The sequence below is a fragment of the Pogona vitticeps genome, chromosome 4, assembly GCF_051106095.1.
Source record: "Pogona vitticeps strain Pit_001003342236 chromosome 4, PviZW2.1, whole genome shotgun sequence".
NCBI classification, from domain to species: domain Eukaryota; kingdom Metazoa; phylum Chordata; class Lepidosauria; order Squamata; family Agamidae; genus Pogona; species Pogona vitticeps.
Genome location: NC_135786.1, coordinates 109,852,503 through 109,859,921, shown reverse-complemented (window position 1 = coordinate 109,859,921; position 7,419 = coordinate 109,852,503).

Sequence of the window (7,419 nt, the reverse complement as noted above, 5' to 3'; positions counted from 1 at the left end):
GAGGGTACACATTATCCCCCCCAGTGAGCTGAGTACTCATTTTACTAACCTGAGCAGTCAGCAATCTCACACTGAACCCTGGATTGTGAGCACAGTTATGGCTGCAGTACAGCAGTTTAACTGCTGTGTCACAAACTTCAGGTTCCCCAGACTAATCTGGGGAACTTGAAGCTATTCTGCTCTGAGTCCCTATACTTCCACTGCACACATAGATAAATTTAACCAGAAATTCAAAACCCAGCAACATCCTTAGAGATCTCTCTGCAACATTCTATACCGCCCGACTTAGTGACAAGCACTACTCTGGGTGGTTACAACACCTTAAATCCAACCCCTCCCAATCCCAAAACAACCCATAACAATAAACACAACCTAAAGTTAAATAATTAAAACCTAAAAACTGCCCCCAAAACACTGAAAACACTAAAGATGGCCGTAGAGAGGAATGAAACCAGGTCTCTCACACACCTCAGGGAAGGATTAAGTCAATGAAAGGGCTTGATGGCTCTAAGGAACAAGCTTATTCCACAAGAATGGGGCCACAACCAAGAAGTCTTGATTTCTGGTAACCGTCTTCTGAGCCTCCCTGAGTGTGACCACCCACAATAATAAGACTTGGGAAGACTATATGGGATGAGCAGCAGTTCTTAGGTGGAGACATTCAGACACGTAACGAGGTCCCTGCTCTTCCAGCAAATGCAGAGTAAGGGTTAGGGGATAGGGAACCTGAATTCCAAAATAATAATAATAATAATAATAATAATAATAATAATAATAATAATAATAATAATAATAATAATAATAATAATAATAATAATATTTCCAAGCTTTCATATTTCTAGAAATCATTGGACATTTCTCTGCCAAGCAAGAACTTATTCACTCACCTCAACATTTTGCTTTATGCTTTTGTTTGAATGAAATTTTGTGCCCTTACTCACAGATTTTGTCAGCCACATCTCTGCTTCCCCCTTTGAAATTCCTCAAATAGTACTTCTGAGTTTATCCCCAGATTTCTGCAGATTTATTTCACTTTAAGACCTGTTCCAACATGTTTCAGCCTGAACTGTTTCTGGACTTCTTCAGGGGCGATACAAAGAAAACAACTTACTATGCTAAAGTAAGTTTCAACTAGAGTAGGCTTGTTTGAATCAATGGACTCTACAGAGGAATTGACTCACCAAAACTCCACTAATTCAGTGGGCTGACTTTAGTGAGGTGTATTACACCGAGCAACAAGATTTCAGCCAATAAGTAATGAAGATGGCTTAGGAAGGGTGGCAGTCCTGTATGAATCTTCCTATGTTCAGCACAGGACACCACACAGAGTTCCTCATCTGTCTCAGGAAACTGAATTTTGACTCCTTAAAAATATTGCTAGGATCAGTATAGGAATTAGCAAATTAAAAAGGAGGAGGATAAGGAAACGAGATTATAAGGGGTGGAAAGAGGGAAAGCAATTTTCAAAACATAATGTTGCTTTTTCCTTTTATTCAAAGCTTAGAATAGAACTGTACGAGAGGAGAGAAGTAACATCAAGAAAGGGATTTTGTTCTTTCCCTCCAACTTAAATCTAACTGATGGCTCAGTCATATTGCCAATATGATTCCAGTTTCAACTTTAAAAAAAACTGTTGTAAAGTCATGTGACATATAACTTGGCAGGCATGTTCACATTGACTTAAATTGCTGGAACTCACTTCCGTTCTGTTTGTTGAGCATACTTTTGGATTTTTTATTTAAATATTAGGTGATACATCGTCAAATCAAGTGTCTCCTAGGGATGCTCCTGGCACTCTGACTGTCCTTCATGTCCTGCATGCATGCTTTGCAGGTGCAGAACTGGTATAGAGCAGGCATGCCTGAACATGGAGGATGGTCTGCGTCTGTTCTGTGCTAACTCTGCGCCTGCAGGGCAAGTGCGCCAGGACACAGAGGACAGTCTGGTAATTCCTGAATGTGGGTTCACCTTCTGTCCTTGCCAGCCCCTTCCTCATTCTGTCTGTCTTGCTTGTACCCTAAAATCTACATAGGCACAAATTAAAATGACTGCAGCATTCACATCCACAAAACTGCACTGAACTGATTCAATTTAAAAGTGGGGTATAGTAAAAAGCCCTGGCTGATCAATTGAAAAAAAAACCACTTTGCAGCCCTAATAAATCAATTTACTCTCTGTATTATGTACCTGTGAATTCATAAATTAATTTAAATAATGTTAAAATAGATATAACTGTGGTTCTTATGTCCAGTGTAACCATGACCTGAGTAAGGTTTTGGGTCTGCTTAACAGTCAATTTATCCGTTAACGCCTTTCTACTGACTTTCCTGTTCTCACAAGTAGTATTGTTGGGTGGCAGGAGAACAGGTTTCACACACAAGAAACAAATTAACACAGGATTAGATTAGATTACTCTAATTAACAAGACAAAATTATTGTAAATGAAGAGAGGTAAAGACACACAGCAATCAACAGACAGCCCCCCCCCCCAAACCATTCTCTTCTGGTTCTGTGACTTACTAAGTACTGCATAAACTGCAAAGTGAATGAACATCTGTGTGAGCTAATTGACCATATAACTTCAATGATCTCACACAAGCCCTCGCCACAAGCACTGTGAGTGGAGAGTGGGGGTGAAATTCTTGCCTAATATTGCCTGTTAGATCTGTCAGTCAACAAGACAAGAAACAAAAGGAGCTAGAAGCAGCCAATAGATCTCATTATGAAAAAGTCTCAGGATGTATTTAAAATATAGACTTATTTCACTTAAAAACCTGTGCCAATATGTTTCAATCTGAACAGTTTATGGCCTTCTTCAGAGAGTAGACAAAGAAAACAAATTGAGCCAACATATCAAGTGGACATTATGACATCATATTCAAATCATCTATAGTATATTGTTTTTTACAAGTTTGCATTACATTACCTTTAACCATCTAAAGATTCTGTATTATTCTACATTATTCATAATGAGAGCATCTGTTGAGCATATTGTTGATCACACTTAATTAAGAAATGTACCCATCTTATTTGATATACTGTACACCTATAATTTGTAATGTGTATTGAATATCTCTTTTGGTCTTTTTCACAGCTCCACTAAACTGCTGAGGACATAACAATAGGAAATTTCCCATTAATGGATGTTTCGGTTTGTTATTCAGGGTGGCACTAATTAATCCACAAGAGACAGAGTGTGCAACGGGTAGCACTGCTAAGGAAGGGGACTCTAGTCTAGTTCATCCAGATGCCAGATAGCTAGTGTTCCTGGTCAGAATATCAACTTGACATCCCTTTTTAAGAGAGCCTTATCATTGCTAGTGTAGACAACATCTACAACCCAAAATTGCAGATCTTTTAATGAATGGTCCATGAAATGATTGACCAGAGGGGATCCTCATCTTTTATTTCTGATATTGCCAAGAAGTCCCCCTATGTGTACTTCAATGGATGTTTTTCCGATGCAGGACTTCCTGGAATTTTTTCCCAACACTGATGTAGTGTCCACAAGGATGGCACAAGTTGGTGTTGCTTCTGTTAAGGTGTTAAGGGGCCTCTTTCACTGAATTAAATTCTAACTAAAATGTCTCCAATATTTTGTGTACTTAATCAGAGGTGTCTCTTGGGAACTATCTGTACCTTTCAAAATATACCAGTATTTTAATGCTGCCTTGTAATTTATTGGAAATATGCTTCAAAGTCACAATGCAGCTAACTTGATTTATAGATTCTGTCTCACTTTAAAAAAAGATCAGTATGTGCAGAATGTTCTTCTTGGAAAAACTGTTTTTATACCTTGTTTGGAGTAGTCCTTACCTTTTAATTGGTTCCTTAGTGTGTTTGATTCTTGGAAAAAAATCCTTCTATCTAGTATAGTTTATCTTAATTCTTAGACACTGACGATATGGTAAATTACATTTCAATTATCTATATTACTGCACATTGGGCAGATTTTACAGTGACATAAATGCATATTTTTATATATCCTGAAACGTTCGCCTTATTTTCTATATTACACGCGTCAGTCAGCAAGCCCTTGCTCCCTTACTTCCCCTCCCAGTCATAACAGCCTGGTATTTTCTATATACATTCATGCTCACTAACAAGCATTTTGCTTTTTCCCACCGAATCTTCAGAACAGTCCAAAGTAGTTTGAACTCATTTCACTTAAATGCCAATTTTATATAAATTGGTCCAAACTGGGTTGATTTGGTTTGGGATTTGGATTCATTCATAGCAGATACACAGCTTTAAGAACAATATAGATTTTTAAAATACTCATTATGCTCATGGCAGAAGGATAGAAATATTCACTACATTTTTGATTATAATTCAGATGCAGGAAATTTAATCAGCATCTTACTTTCTCAGATTTTTAGTTTTATGCTTTATGTAAGTTCACAATGCAGAACAACAAACAGTAATGGCACAATTCAGAGAAATTTAGCCCCATTCTGCCATCATTGTTCCAGTGGGAAAGCAGTGTGGAGTACATACATGATTACATTTTCATCCAAATTAATGAATGCTAAACTTTGGGTATTGTTGAGTCCCTAAATATTTTAAGTAGCCTTTCATTCTTGAATGTACAGCTATGAATTGATAAATATAGTTGAGAGTTATCTAATATGCTCATAATTTAATTTTCAAGGACAGTAAATTTAATAATCTCCAACTTTTGCAACCCAGTACAGTATAGCCCAAGTTCTATAGAACTCCTGGAGTCTTTTTACTGTCTATCTTAAAGGATTGTTAAGTTTGGTATGGAAAGCCTGAGAGAGAAATCTGAAGAGATGCGAAGACTGGAGAAACGAATGTGAGAGAAGGAGACTTTCAGAAGTGGGGTGGGGAGTAAAAAGAATGCAACCGGGGACACAGTAGAAGGTGAAAGGATGTGTTATATTCTGTTTTCGTGCAGCAATCACTCAGGAACTGAGGAATAATACAGAGACCTATAGTTACGTCTCAGCCTTGGAATGTCAAAAGCCAGGATTTTCTAAGCTTACCTTAAGACAGTTATAGGAAACTAATCATCAAGCAACTATTGGTCCCCATCTGGGCTTTAGCTCTTGTTTTCTTCCCTGCTTTTAACTCAGTCTGAAATAAATCATACCACTATTATTATTATTTTGTTCCTTGTACCTGAGGGTAAAGAACTTGTTCTCTGTAATGTTGGTGGACTACGCTTCCAACATCCCTGACTATTGCAATTAAGTTGGCTGCGGCTGATAGGAGTCATAGTTCAAAATCATTTGGAAGAACACAGGTTACCAACCCCCACCCTACTTACTCTCAAGAAGAGTGGTGCTGTTGAACGCCAGGTCTGTGTCCAATAAATCCCTGCTTATAGAAGATCTTATTCTGGAGGAGGATGCAGACCTGGCGTGCATAACTGAGACTTGGATGGGTGGGGAAGGGGGTGTTTCCCTGACCCTATCCTGCCCTCCTGGTTATGCAGTCCAGCACCAGGGCAGACTGGAGGGGTGGGGGGGAGTAGCCATTGTTTATAGAAATACCTTGGAGGTTACGAGGCGCTCCTCGGTTGTGAAACTGGGCTTGGAGGCCCTTCATGTGTGGATTGGGGCCAGGGATGGTATTGGGATTTTTCTGGGTTACCGCGCTCCCCGTGACCCAGCTACCTCCCTACCAGAGCTGGCGGACTTTGTCTCCGCAGCACTTTTGAAGTCCCTGGGGCTTTTGGTCTTGGGTGACTTCAATATCCATGCGGAGGCGGAGATATCCAGTCCAGCTCTTGAGTTCTTGGAATCCATGGCTTCCTTGAACATGTCCCAACATGTCAATGAACCCACACACATGGATGGCCATATGCTAGACCTGGTTTTCTCCACTGAGAGGAGTGAGCGTGGTCTGATGGTGACTGACCTGGTGTCAGTCCCCTTGTCATGGTCAGATCACCACCTAATAAAATGTAGCCTCGCAGTGGCACTCCCCCCTCGCAGGGAGCATGGACCTATTTCAATGGTCCGCCCTCGAAGGTTACAGGATTCATTGATATTGCAGGATACCATGAGAGGGATTCCAGCTGAACTGTCTGGTGCTCCTGTTGAAGCTCTGGTGGACAGCTGGCTTGCTGCTGCCACTAGGGCCGTAGACATGATCACTCCAAAACACCCTCTCAGGTGCAGAGCTTGGCCAGGGTCCTGGTATAATTGGGACCTACGAGCAATGAAGCAAATCAGGAGGAGGCTAGAGTGCATTTGGAGGGAGGAACCGACATATTATAATAAGATAGCTGTCAGGATTACAACTAACCATTACCTAGCAAAGTTAAGGGCTGCCAAATGATCACACTTCGCTGACCGGATAAGCGAAGCTTCCAATCAGCAGGCAGAACTTTTCCACAATCTATCCGGAATTGGTCTGGGTGATGGGCCTCCCACTAATATCTCACCTGACCAATTTGCAGCATTTTTAAAATCAAAAGTGGAGGCCATCCGCCATGACTTCTCTCCTTTTTTAAATACAATGGATCGAGCAGAGATGTCCAGCGCTCCGCCTTGCCAGGTGATTCTCGATTTCTTTCAGCCGGTGACGCCAGACTTTGTGGACAAATTGCTTGATTGCTGTCGGGCCACCACCTCCTCCCTTGACCCTTGCCCGGCCTGGCTCATCAAAGCAGCCAGGCCTGTAACAATGGAATGGGCCACAGCAATAATTAATGGGTCTCTCCAAGAGGGCAGGGTTCCTCTTGCCCTCAAGGAGACACTCATTAGGCCTATTAGGAAGAAACCAAATTTGGTGCAGGATGATATTGGAAATTATAGCCCCGTTGCCAATGTTTCTTTCTTGAGTAAAGTGGTGGAGAGGGTGGTGGCAAATCTACTTCAGATGCTTTTGGATAAAACCAATGCTTGGATCCATTTCAGTTTGGCTTCAGGCCGCGTTATGGCACAGAGATGGCACTGGTCGCATTGTTGGATGATCTGCTGAGGGAGGCTGACAGGGGCAATATGTCCTTCTTGGTCCTCCTCGATATCTCAGCCGCCTTCAATACCGTCGACCATGGTATCCTCCTGGGGAGGCTCTCCGAGTTGGGAATTGGTAGCCTGGTGCTTGCCTGGCTCCGATCCTTCTTGGAGGACTGTCCCCAGAGAGTGCCGTTTGGGGAGAGTTTTTCAGCCCCGTGGAGTCTCAACTGTGGGGTTCCGCAGGGGTCGATCATCTCCCCAATGCTGTTTGACATCTATATGAGGCCGCTGGGTGGGGTCATCAGGGGCTGTGAGGCTTCGTGCCACCAGTACACTGAGGGCACACAACTTTACATCTCCTTTTCACCTACTTCAGTGGATGCTGTTCTGTCCCTCCAGCGCTACCTGGAGACCATACTGCAATGGAATGGGTTGAGGCTGAACCCGGACAAGACTGAGGTCTTGAGGGTGGGTGGTTCCTCCATTCGCG